Below are 12231 nucleotides of genomic sequence, written 5' to 3' on the forward strand. Positions count from 1 at the left end.
CAACCTATAAGAAGGCAATTAAAAACATACTTTACAAGGTTATATGTGAATCAAATAAAATTCTATGCAGATAATGTGCAGAGAAAGCACTTGGCCAACTATAAATTATTTTATAAACACTAGTTATTGTTATTAATATTAAATATCAGTTCATAGATTTAAAGAAGATTAAAATCTGATTAATTCAGACCAAAAAATAATCCCACGCCATTCTGGTCCTCTCAGCTATTCAGGGCCTTGCACACAGCAGGTCTTCAGTGAGTGAGTGCAGAACTGAACTGCCCTTCAAGTTTTATCCACCCCTATCCTCTTCCCTCCCTCACCCCCAACCCACAGCCCAGCTGCATCAGCCACACCAGAACCAGGCGGAGGGTAGGAAGCCCTGTGAATGTCTGCCTCCCTGGCTGCATTCCTTAGCTAAATATAAATAATTTGTCCAGTCCATTGTTTGAAATTATCCATAATACCTCTCCTCCTCTCCCCATTACTTATGATGACAAGCTGACTGCACATTTTTATAGCAGAAAATACAAAACATTCTCTATGGCTATTTTTAGTAGAGAGAGGAAAAGTGGCTGGTATACAGGTATCAGAGCAGGAGTCCTCGGCTTTCTCTACTAGTCCAGGAAAGCCTCCTGGAGGAGGAAATACCTGAATCAGAGAAGGGGACAGCTGCGGGTCAAAAGGTTCTCTGAACCAAAGAGAGGTGAGCAAGCTGCCTTCCTATCCCCATTTTTGGGATGGGAGAAGAAAGGTCAACACAGCCCAGACGATCTCATACTACCCCCAATGCTTCGAACTTTCGCAGAAAGCGGTAGAGAAGAGACCAATATCTTTTTCAAAGAGAGGCAGTCCAAGACTCCAATTCCGACATACCCAAGTACAAATACTGCTCTCATAACAAGCCAGTTTCTTGTTTAGACTTTTTTTTTCTTTTTTTTCCAAACCACAGGAAGTTTTTTAAAGTCCCAAACTCAGATGCACAGATGTACTACGTCTCGGACCTCGAGGTGTGCCAAAGCTTTGTCACTATGAGTGCCGATCTGCCAGCGGTGGCCCAAGGATTGGTCAGGGGTGCAGGGGCGGGGAGAGGGGGAAAGGGGAGGCCTGCAGGCAATATCGCAGCCCTTCCCTAGCCCCCGGCCCTCCGTGGGGGCGCTGCATGGACTACCCCCAAGCCACTGGGGTCCACTGGGCCACATAGTCAGAAACCCATGACAGCTCCGGGACTCTCCTTTTCTGCTGCACCCTACAGACCTCCCATCCCTTCGCCTGGGATCCGGCGGTGCAACCCCTCCCGCAGCCCAGTTCCCAAAAGGTATTCCTCCGAGCCTCTCCCTTGCAGACTCCTCTCGCCCTATTCCCGGGCCCCGCACACACCTTTCACTTCCTGGGCCGCTTCCTGGCCCACACAAGGCGCCTACCTCATCCCTCCCTCATGCCGCCCCACTGCCGCCTTCCTGACACCCCTTCCCCGGGGCGCCCCCAAGGCGCACCACCCTCTCTGATGACCTGGTGAAGGGCTCGCCCAGGCCGCCTACAGCCCTCCCGAGCCCCGCAAGCTTGTCGGCTCCAGAGCCCGCCGCGCGCCCGCCCTGGGCCACACTCACCGAGCTCCCAGGAATGCGGGGTCCCAGCTCCCTAGCGCTCCCTCACCGCCGCTGCCACAGCCGCGGCCAGCGGAAACGGGGGGCGGGGCCGGAGTTCGCGGGGGGGTGGGGTGGCGGGGCCTGCCCGGGAATAGTGAGGCTGCGGGGCGGGGCCGGCCGCGGGGGCGGGGGGAGGCCTCAGGGGCGGGAGGAGGCCGCGAGGGCCGGGGCCCGAGCGCAAGGGGCGGGGTGACAGGGCTGCAAGAGGAGCCCAGAGCCGGAGGCCCGGCCCAGGGTGGGAAGGGGCTGGAGGCCTCCTACACTCCCTGGCTGGGTCCCTTGCTTCATAGCTTGAGGGAACCCGAGGAGGAAAGCCGGAGCAGTACAGGGCAAGGGCGTCCTGGGCCAGCGGTGGACGCCCTCCGAGGCTCCGGAAGCCTTCCTCCTCTCCCTGATTCTTGGATTGGCCGCTCTTGAAAGGCGGTAGTACGATGCCTTCTCCCAGCCCCCAAGGTCCTGGGCTGCAGCCCCGACCAGAAGTTGTGGAGGAAGGGGTCAGGGCCCGACACCACCCCAAAGGCCATTCTGACTACAATCTCTGCTTTGCCCCTCAGGCCAGGCTCTCTGGCTTCACCACCCCCACCCCCACACCTAAGAAATCCTTCCCTGGTATTTGGGGCGGACTATTTGAGATGTTGACGACGCCGGTGTGTATTAGATACTGCCAGGAGGAGCTAAAGGCCTCCAAATGTTGGTAAAGGGCACGTGAGCTCAGAAGAACTGAATTGAAGCTGGAAAAATTCAAATTAGACATCTCTACCAGAGCACTTCCCATAAGCTTTTCCCGGCAGGCCTCGATTCTTGAAGCCATAAGGCCTGGACTCTTTTCTGAAGTGCCAGCTGACAGCCACTCATCTTTCCTCCTTGTCATTATTGTCATCAAAATGTATTCTGCTTCCCACGTGCTCGATCACATGCTAAATATGATTTGAGACAAAGTTTTAAACCTGGCTATACTCACCAGGGGCTCATAACCCTCTCCTAATTAGACTGGCAATTTCCACTCATCTCTTCAGCTCCTTCCCCTCATACACATAGTCTTGTTTTTGTCTATTAGATTTAACCTAATGATCCATCTCCTGACTCCCCATTCCCTTCCTTCAAAATCTTGCTCAATGCCCCCTGTAAAGTCTTCCAAGGCTAGCCCCCACCCAGCCCGTCACTCTGACAGCCCTTTAGCATATATTGCCACCTCTGCCCAACTTCCAAAAGAAGACATTGAAACCCAGAGGAAGAAAGGGACTTGCTAGTGATGTCTGCTGGTGGTCTTACTGTAAAAACTTACTGTAAAAACAGTGGGAGGCAGCCTGGTGTGGTAGCAACCACAGGGCTTTGAAGCCAAACAGACTTGGAATTGAATCCTGGCTCTGCCTTTTATGGGCTGTGACCTCTTCACCTTAATAATACCAATGTCACTGAGTTGATGGGATGACCAAGATGATGGAGGCAAAAGCACATTTAATGTGAGGTAGTGCTCAACAAATATTAGCTTCTTCCTGCCCTTTAAAAGAAGACAAGCCAATTTGAAATAATAGGCTTGTGAGCCTTAGGGATGAAAGAAACCTTAGAAGGGATAACCCAGAAAGTGACCACAGCAATAACCCAGAAAGTGACCACAGTGACCTCCTTCAACACATCCAGGGATGGAGGACTTGGTGCCTCCAAAGGGGTTGCAGCTGTAGGAAAAAAACCATGGAGAAAAGCCTCACAGGACATGGAATTATTCAACATAAAGAAGGCCAAGGTGACTTGCAATCTGTGAGGCAGACACATACCCACCAGGTCCACTGAGGACAAAACTGAAATAAATGACCTGACAAGTAGCAAGATATCCTTAGGGTGGGAACTCCCAAAGCATGAGGTCACAGTTTACTATAGGAGGCTTCTGAGGAATGTCAGAGAGCTTGTGTCCTGGAGATTATGAAAATGCTGAGGAAAAAGCTACCTACAGATAGGGTGACTATATATAAGTTGTCAGGTACATCTCATTCGCTCCTCCTGTCCTGGCATAGTTATTAATAGTCCCCCTTTCATTTTCAAAATATCTTGGTTTGGACAATAAATTATTAGGTCACGTTAACCATGAACAAAGACAGCACTCCAAACAGCTCCTTCTAGCCCTGCATGTCAGCAATTCTCCTGGAATTTCTGGATCCCCAGAGACTTCAAAAGCTAGCATGTCAGTTTATCCCCTTGAAATCACCAAATCAAATCAAAAATGATAATAAGCAAAAATTAATCTTCAGCAAGCCACCCCAAGTCAAGCTAAGGGATAGACGGTGCCTGCTGAATTGTGACATCTAGTGGGGAGAATTCACACTGCCGGAGGCCGAGTTTTCAGGACACTTCACATTTGGCCATAGGTTTCTTTTCCGCTCGTTAAAACAGAGAAGAGCAGTTAACATTTTCTAAATGTTTATGTGCCAGGCGCAGTTCTAAGTACCTTACATGTTCTAATTTGTTTGATCCTCACAACAATTCCATGAGGTAGCTACTATCATCAGCCCTCCATTTTACATGTGAGGAAATTGAGGCTTAGAAGAATCAGGTAATTTCCTCCAGATCATTTAGCCAGTAAATAGCTATGCCGGGATCTAACCCCAGGTTGTCTGGTGGCAGGGCCTGGGCACTTAACTGCTACTCCATCCAGCCTCTATCAGCTACACGTGCAAAGTTACTTCAGAGGCGTCTGTCATCTAAAGTGACTTCGACCAGCCCTTTGACACAAGATGATGTAAAGGGAGAGTGAGAAGCAGAATGTACTAGGAGGTCGGCTTCCATGCCTATCAATGAGGAGTGGTAGTTTCCACATCTACCCAGGATTAAAGTCATGGCATTAAACCAGACAGTGAGAAGACTTGTAGACCATCGGTTAAATGCACTGTGGAGCTACTAGTTTAAAGAATCACTTTCCATTGTGAAGAACTGAGCAGTTCCTACCCTACCCCATCTCCTTCAACAACATTTACTCATTTTGAAAAGTGGCTACTGGTCACTGAAGCCTGCCAGCTGCACCAAGAAGAAGACCCAAACCCAGACTGCTCACCATTGTCTGCTTTTCCAGGCTCCCTCTCCTAAGGAATGCAGATCATTCCAAGGACCCCTCCTTCTTTCAATTTCTTTCTCTTTCAAAACTCAAAATGTGGCGGGTCTCAAAACAAGATTGAGGGTACGATAGGTGTCTTGTATAAGTCTTTGCTAAAAGGTTGGCATGTGATGTTTGAAACCTACTTATTCTAAAAAAGAAAAAAAAATACTCCTCATTTATCTGAAATTTGTTTATCTGAATGTCCTGTGTTTTTAATTGCTAAATCTGGCAACTCTATTATCAATTGTTGCTAAAACAATTGGAAAACAGAGACTAAATCAGAGATCTGTAAACTTGTTCTGAAAGGGTCAGCAGTCCCCAACCTTTTTGGCACCAGGGACCTGTGTTTCTATGATAATTTAATGCCTGATGATCTGAGGTAGAACTGAGGTGGTGATGCTAGCACTGGGGAGCAGCTGCAAATACAGAGGAAGCTTAGCTCACTCGCCTGCTGTTCAACAACTGCTCTGCAGCCCAATTCTTAATAGGCCATGGACCAGAACGGGTCTGTGGCCCAGGGGTGGGGGATACTAAATATTTTAGGTTTTGCAGTCTCTGACACAACTATCTCAACTCTGCCACTGTAGCACAAAAGCCACAGACAATACATAAATAAATGAACATGACTGTGTTCCAACAAAACTTGATTTACAAAAACGCATCAGGCTATAGTGTGCGAACCCCTGGACCAAATTAGGGCCTTCAGATCCCTGGCTATCTTCAGATGTATTGTAGGGGGCTAGAGTGGGTTGGATCCAAGTTCTCAAGCATGAAAAACAGAGAGACTGATCAAAATCATTGAGCATAATGAACAGCAGTAACTCTGGGTGGGTGTGTATATGTACATATGTGACCCAAGATGGGTCAGTGCCTGCAGAAAGCATGCACTTCTGATTAGGGGCTGGTTTGGAGCCACCTAGGTTTTACAAAGTCGTGGTCAGACCCTCTCTGAGGAAGTGCAGATTCTATGTCTAGAATTCCTGGTGGTTAGCATGTACTCTATAAAGACAGAAATGCGCAAGCAACATTGTGAAATCAGACAGAAAATAAAGAGGCCAAGAAAAGCAGAATATCCCTGCAGAACGCCTTCAGATAAAGATAAAGCTGCTGGCATTTGTCCACCTGATGTAGAGTACCCAGAAACATGTGGTAACTATCTATGAGTTTTTGTGAATGTGTGTGCGTGCGTGCTTGAGCCACATGTATACCATCTAGCTGAACACGTGAGTACCAACTGAGATTGTGCGGTTGGTTGGAATCAATAAGTATAGCAATAATAGTCATATCAGCTACTATCAACTTTCTTAATGATCTTAGAATATTCCTATATGCTTATCAAGGGTAATTCTGTGGTTTAAAATCACACTTTAAATTCTGCCTACAAACCAAAACCACATTTAAAAGCTTTAAACCCAAACATGAATTTGCCACATTACAGGAGATGTTAATGTGTTTGGAGCAAGTGATTGGGGGGTGGGGTGGGAGGGAGGTGTATGATCAAGATAAGGACAAAGAATACATAGGCAGCAGACTATGCCAGGTCATGTTTGTTAAGAATTTTGACATGTACATATATCCTAGGATAAGTAAGTCATCATTGAAATGTTTTAAATAAGAAAGTGACAGGATCAGATTTGGATTTTCAGAGTATCCCTCTGGCTGTAGTATAGAGAACAAATTAGAAGGATGCAGGGACCAACATGGATACAGGAGGCTTTAGCAGTGGTCTAGGCACAAAGATGACATTAGCTTGATCTTGATTGGTGTTAGTAACAATGGAGGGAAATGTACAGATTGGCAATGGATATGATGAATTAGGGAGAAAAAGGTGTCAAGAATGACTCATCGGGTTTCTGGCCAGCCTAAGAGACTGGTTGGTGGAGCCACTCATTGAGATAGGCAACAGGGGAAGAAGATTAGATTGGCGGGAAAGATCATGAGTTCAAAGAAGATGAGGGCTAATAAGTATCCTTCAGATGTAGTGAGTTTAAAGGGATCAGGGATCTTGAGATGGGCTTTTATCTTTTTTTTTTTTTTTTACCAAATGATGAGGCAGAAGCTTTGATGAAGAGAGTTGAGAAGGGAGTAGGAGCAGAGAAATGGAGATAGTAAGACAATTCTTACTCCACCCCTCCAAAAAAATAGGATGTGGATGGGAAGATATACATAAAACAGATAGCTGAAGGAGACTGTAGATCAAGGGAGGGGTTGGGGAATTTAACAGGGAGAACTGAACCTATTTAAAACGTTGTGGAAAGAGTCTTATTTCTGGTATGGAGGAAAAGCTCCTAATTGACCAATCCTTCCACAGATAATATCTATACACTCTGGACAACATACAGAAAACAAAACAAAACAAAAAACCTACCACCAACAACAACGACAACAATAAAAACCAAAATTCCAACAACCTGAGAGCTCTGGAGAGTGAACCCAAGTAGGGAGATTTTAGAGGAGATTCAAAATGTGGAAGAAGCAACTGGCTTCCCATTTTTGTGGATTTTCCCTGCATTGGCTACAGTTACAGTGCAGCATAGGATGGCTAACATTTCAACAGAAAACCCACTGTCTTTCTGGCAGAGGAGCCAGAGGATTGAGCCCAGAATAATCAAGGTTGCTTCAGAGTGATGGGTGAATTCTGGAAAAAGGAAAGGAGAGAGCCAGAGAAGAGACCCAAAATTCTCTGTATAAACTCTGCTTAAGTCCTCTGACTCATGACTGAACCACAAATGAGCAGAATCTCAGTTAAAGATAAAAGAACCAAATTGAGACTTGAACAATTGCCTGCTACAAGTAAGACAGAGTTTGTAGTTTGAGTATAACCAGTTTAAGTGCCTGATAAAAGAAAAATATCAACACTGTTCTGAAGGATAAAATAGAATCCAGAGTCTCCCCAATATAACCTTCAAAATATTAAGGTTATGATCCAAAATTGCTCAGCAGTATCACTTCTCAGCCTTTTGGCTAAGATCAAAATTGCTCAGCATACAAAGAACCAGGAAAATGTGACCCACTCTCAATGGAAAAGCAAACAACAAAAGCCAATTCCAAGACAACTCAGATAATGGAATTATCAGACAAGTATTTTAAAGCAACTATCATAACTATGTTCAAGAATATAAAGAAAAATACATTTATAATAAATAAATGAATAGGAAACCAAAACAGAAAAATAGAAAATATTAAAAAGAACCAAATGGACAAAAAAGGAAAAAAAAGAAAAAGAACCAAGTGGAAATTTTAGAACTAAACTTACTGGCGCCAGATCTCATCTGATCCCGGAAGCTAAGCAGGGTTGGGCCTGGTTAGCATTTGGATGGGAGACCGCCTGGGAATACCGGGTACTGTAAGCTTTAAAAAATAAATTAATTAAATAAAATATAAAATAAAAGTTCACTGAATAGGTTTAATGGCCAAATAAAGGTCTCAGGAGAAAGAGAAAATAAACTTGAAGGTAGATTAATAGAAAGTAACCAATCTGAAAGAAAAAAGATAGGAAGAAAAAGAAAAACAGTCACAGGGACCTGTGGAACTATATGAAATGTCTAATATGTGGGTAATTGGAGTCTCAGAAGAAGAGAAAACGAGACAGAAAAACATATATTGAAAAGCATATATGGAGGAGGATCCAGTCAAGAGGAAGAGGTCAAATATATGGGGAAGATAAAAGAACACAAATAAGACAAATTTTTATAAAAGGGAAGGGATGGAATCCAAATTGTAAGTGTAGGGATTTGACTAAGGTAGAAAAAACGATAGCCTTTGCATTGCAACAGGAGGGAAGAGAATAGAATGGGAGCAAACACAGGTAGATTTATGTCCCAGGTGGGGATTTTCATTTGATGGCTTCTATTCTCCCTGTTAAAGAGAGTGATTGAGAAACAGAGAGAGACAGAAAGTTAGCTGCTGCAAGTAGAGGGGGAAAAAAGGGTCATGGTGGGAGACTGAGTTCATCACAGACACTCAATAGGGTTCCTTGGGTTAGTGAGGGCTCATTTAAACATAGGAATTATAAATTTATGTAGAACCAATATGCCCTGTTGTGTGACTTTCCCAGAGGCTGCTTATGTGCAAGCACAATGATTTTGGATACTTGGGTTCATCCACAGTTGGGACTTTGTCAAACAGGTGTGACAAAATGACAAAGGATCAAGCTTAGGGTATAGGCATAGACTCTAAGCTTGATAAGGAGGGCAAAAAAGAAGCAAGAGGGCTGATGGTATGGGGATAATTAGGGAAATCAATAAAGCAGAGGTTCTGAAGAGGGGGAAATTGTTGCAGTAGGAACAACTGAACAAGCCAGCTGAAAGGAGGGGAGATAGAAGGAGGTAGAAGACCGACTCAATGATTTTGGAGTGGAACCATTTCCAGTGATGCCAGAGCCCAAAGTGTGACTGTGGAAGTGGGTGGCTTAGAGAGAATAGAGATAGATGGTCTTCAGGGAGAAGAAAGTCAAGAAACGGACTCCAACCTATACTGAATTTACCTAGGATGAGAGAAGGATGTGACAGATGCTGAGATCTTTGAAGAATGAGGGACCAGGGGTCAGCAAATGGCAGAGGCTCTCAGAAGGGGAAGAAGATAGCAGAGCCATACAGCTAAGACTTAGAAAAATGTTCTGAGGAAAGAGGGAAGTAAGGAAGACAAACTCCTTACCTTCCAGCTTTTATGTCGTGGTACAGAAAACATAACGAGCCACCACCTGAGAAGGACACAGCAGAAACAGTGCCTGTGGGTGTATTACTTTTCTCTAGCTGCACAACAAATTACCACAGATTTAGCAGCTTAAAACAACACCCCTTTATCATCTCATGATTTCATCAGTCTCAGCACTGCTTAGCTGGGTCCTCTGCTCTGGGTCTCACAGGGCTGCCATCAAGGTGTCGGCCAGATTGTCATCAGGAGGCTCTATTAGGGAAGAATCCGCTGCATCAGCACTCACTCAGGTTGTAGTCAGAATTCATTTCTTTTTGGCGGGTGGCCAAGGCCCCTGGCTTCCTGCTGGCCATCTGCTGGGGGCTGTCCTCCGCTCTTAGAGGCCACTCTCTGGGCTTAGCCAGGTGGGCTTTCCCAGTATAGCCACTTATTTCATCAAGTCTCTAGTACGACTCTATTAGCAACAGAGTCTGATATAACATAACTTAATCACAGGTGCCACATCCCATCACTTTTGCCACATTCTATTCATTAGAAGCAAGTCACAGGTGCACATGGGCTCAAGGGGAGGGCACTCCACAAAGGGTGCACACCAAGAATCAGGGGTAATGGGAGTGCCTTAGGTTCCGTCTCCACAGAAGGGAAGGGGCTATGCAGTGCATGCTGGTCACTATGTGGCAGCGTGGGTGGTAGAGCTGGGAGGTGGGAGCTGGGTCAAGGCAAGGAAATGCTAAGTACTTGAGGATGAGGATTTGGCAGAGGATGGATGGGGTAACAGGGGAGGGGCTTAGAATTTGGGTACAAGCTGACGGAAATTGGGTTCTCTGCTTTTCTTCACTACATGTACTATGGAAAAGAAATCTGCTTACTTACAAAAACATGTTGTGTTAAATAGTTAACTTTGCCAAATATATTTTGACTCTATTTCCTCTGAAAAGCTGGCCTCTTTAAAGAGCAAATGGTTGAGGCACATACACTGAGACAGCCTGAGAGAAGTCTTGAAGATAATAGAAACAAAATGACAACCTATCTCCAGTATAAAAGGCAGAGGAGAACCAGAGGGTAGAAATTGCTCCAAGAGAAATAAGAGAGCTAGCTGATGTTTTGAAATTGGAATCAAACCTAGTAAGTTCAATAGAGTTGGGTGAAATGAAATTGTGTAACTGTCACAATGACCAGAGGATGGTTGCTAAGACACACAAGGATCATAAAAGTGATGAGAGACACCTTGCAGCCCTAGCCAGGGCATCTGGGATCTAAGTCAATATACATCCATATGACAAAGAAAGGTTCATTAAAATTATAATTTAAATATATACTGCATGACATTAACATGGTTTTTAAAAAGAAGCAACCAGTAGTGGAAAGCTGGTGGTTAGAAAGGGGAGAATAAAATGAAAAGTTTTTCCAATAGAATATTTATTTATAAAGGACTTAGGGTTGAAGTTATATTGGACACATCACAGTGAATTCATTTTCTGGCTCTCTCACTGGAGTGGACTAGAAGTGAAGACTCCTCCTCGCCTTCCATTCTCATGCAGATATTTGGGTTCACACCACGAGCGCCTAGATGTTGGTCCCTAATTACATTCACCGCTTACAGAAACCAGGGTTTCTTGGACACTAGCTGATTCTGCACACAGGCAAGAGAAGTCAAAGCAGACCTAAGCCTGCCAGATGATGCCAGAAATCTGTAGTTTTAAAAGTGTTTGAAACAGTTTTAAGAGGAAAAGGAACACAACAGAAAAAAAATTTTTTTAAGGCAAAATGGTGACAATATGAGTATCAGAAAAAGCTTTTTCACAGTTATCACTTGTAAAAGGCCTGGATCCGTAATGACATTGAATATGAGTTAGACTTAAAAAGGTAAAGGTGAGTTCTCCCAAAGGTCATCTATTCAATGTGCATACCATAGCCATGTTTCAGTTAATAATTAAGTTGTGAATTTCTTGTATTTATATACAGATGGTGTGACAGTTAGGGATGAAAGATGCACTAGGTGGTATTATTTTTAAGTGAGGGTTTTACATATTTTATTATTGTGGAACACAAAATTTGACCACAGGAAGCCATTCCCATAGGTAATTGCCAGGTTGGGTGAAATTAGTTTAGAGGACGTGATTCCATAGTGTAGCCGTTAGCACGTCTGCTTTACACACAGAAGGTCCTGGATTTGTGCCCCAGTGGAGCCATAGCCCATGGTCTATAGCCATACCATCCTGAACAAGCCCACTGTCTGATCTTGGAAGCTAAGCAGGGTTGGGCCTGGTTAGTACTTGGATGGGAGACCACCTAGGAAGATCAGGTGCTGTAGGCATAAATAATAATAATTTTTAAAAGAAGAAATTAGTTTAGAAGGCACACCCAGGCCCCATCCCTAGACTTACCCAATCTCCAGGTGACTCCACATCTACAACAGTATACTAGCTCCAAATATGGAGCGCAAACCCTAATTTTAAGTGTATATAAATCCCAAATCCTCACTGTAGTCATCTTAGCCCACCTGTGAGGCTGATTTTGCCTGCTTTATTTGGACAGAAGCTTGAAAGTTTGAATAGGAGCTTGAAAGTTTGAATAGAATCTTGAAAATAAATATAAAGATGATGAATGATGTTTCAAACATATATTAACATTTTTGTGATAGATTTAAGGGTATATGTGATAGTAACTGCTGTCATTGGGATAATTTACATTTTATCTGTTCTTTTGGGTAATTTTTAAAATTTAATTTAAAATTTTAATTGCTTTTAAAAATTCACATAACATTAAATTAACCATTTTACAGTTTATAATTTTTACCTGCTTGTTAAGGAGTTGGAAAAGTTTAAAAGCAGGTGA

General features: G+C 44.1%; 1 protein-coding gene and 1 pseudogene across 1 annotated transcript in view; one reads left to right on the plus strand and one right to left on the minus strand.

The window, feature by feature from the left end:
• Nucleotides 1-1721, minus strand: part of TSPAN9 (tetraspanin 9) — a 183358-nt gene extending 181637 nt beyond the window's left edge. Inside the window, exon 1 of the mRNA XM_039869133.1 lies at nucleotides 1611-1721. The gene's annotated coding sequence lies outside the window, so the exon portion shown is untranslated. The remainder of the gene's footprint in view (nucleotides 1-1610) is intronic.
• Nucleotides 1722-11594: 9873 nt separating this feature from the next.
• Nucleotides 11595-11710, plus strand: LOC120607529 (uncharacterized; annotated as a pseudogene).
• Nucleotides 11711-12231: the final 521 nt, after the last annotated feature.

Source organism: Pteropus medius, unplaced genomic scaffold (genome assembly GCF_902729225.1).
Source record: "Pteropus medius unplaced genomic scaffold, Ma_sr-lr_union100, whole genome shotgun sequence".
Taxonomy (NCBI): Eukaryota; Metazoa; Chordata; class Mammalia; order Chiroptera; family Pteropodidae; genus Pteropus; species Pteropus medius.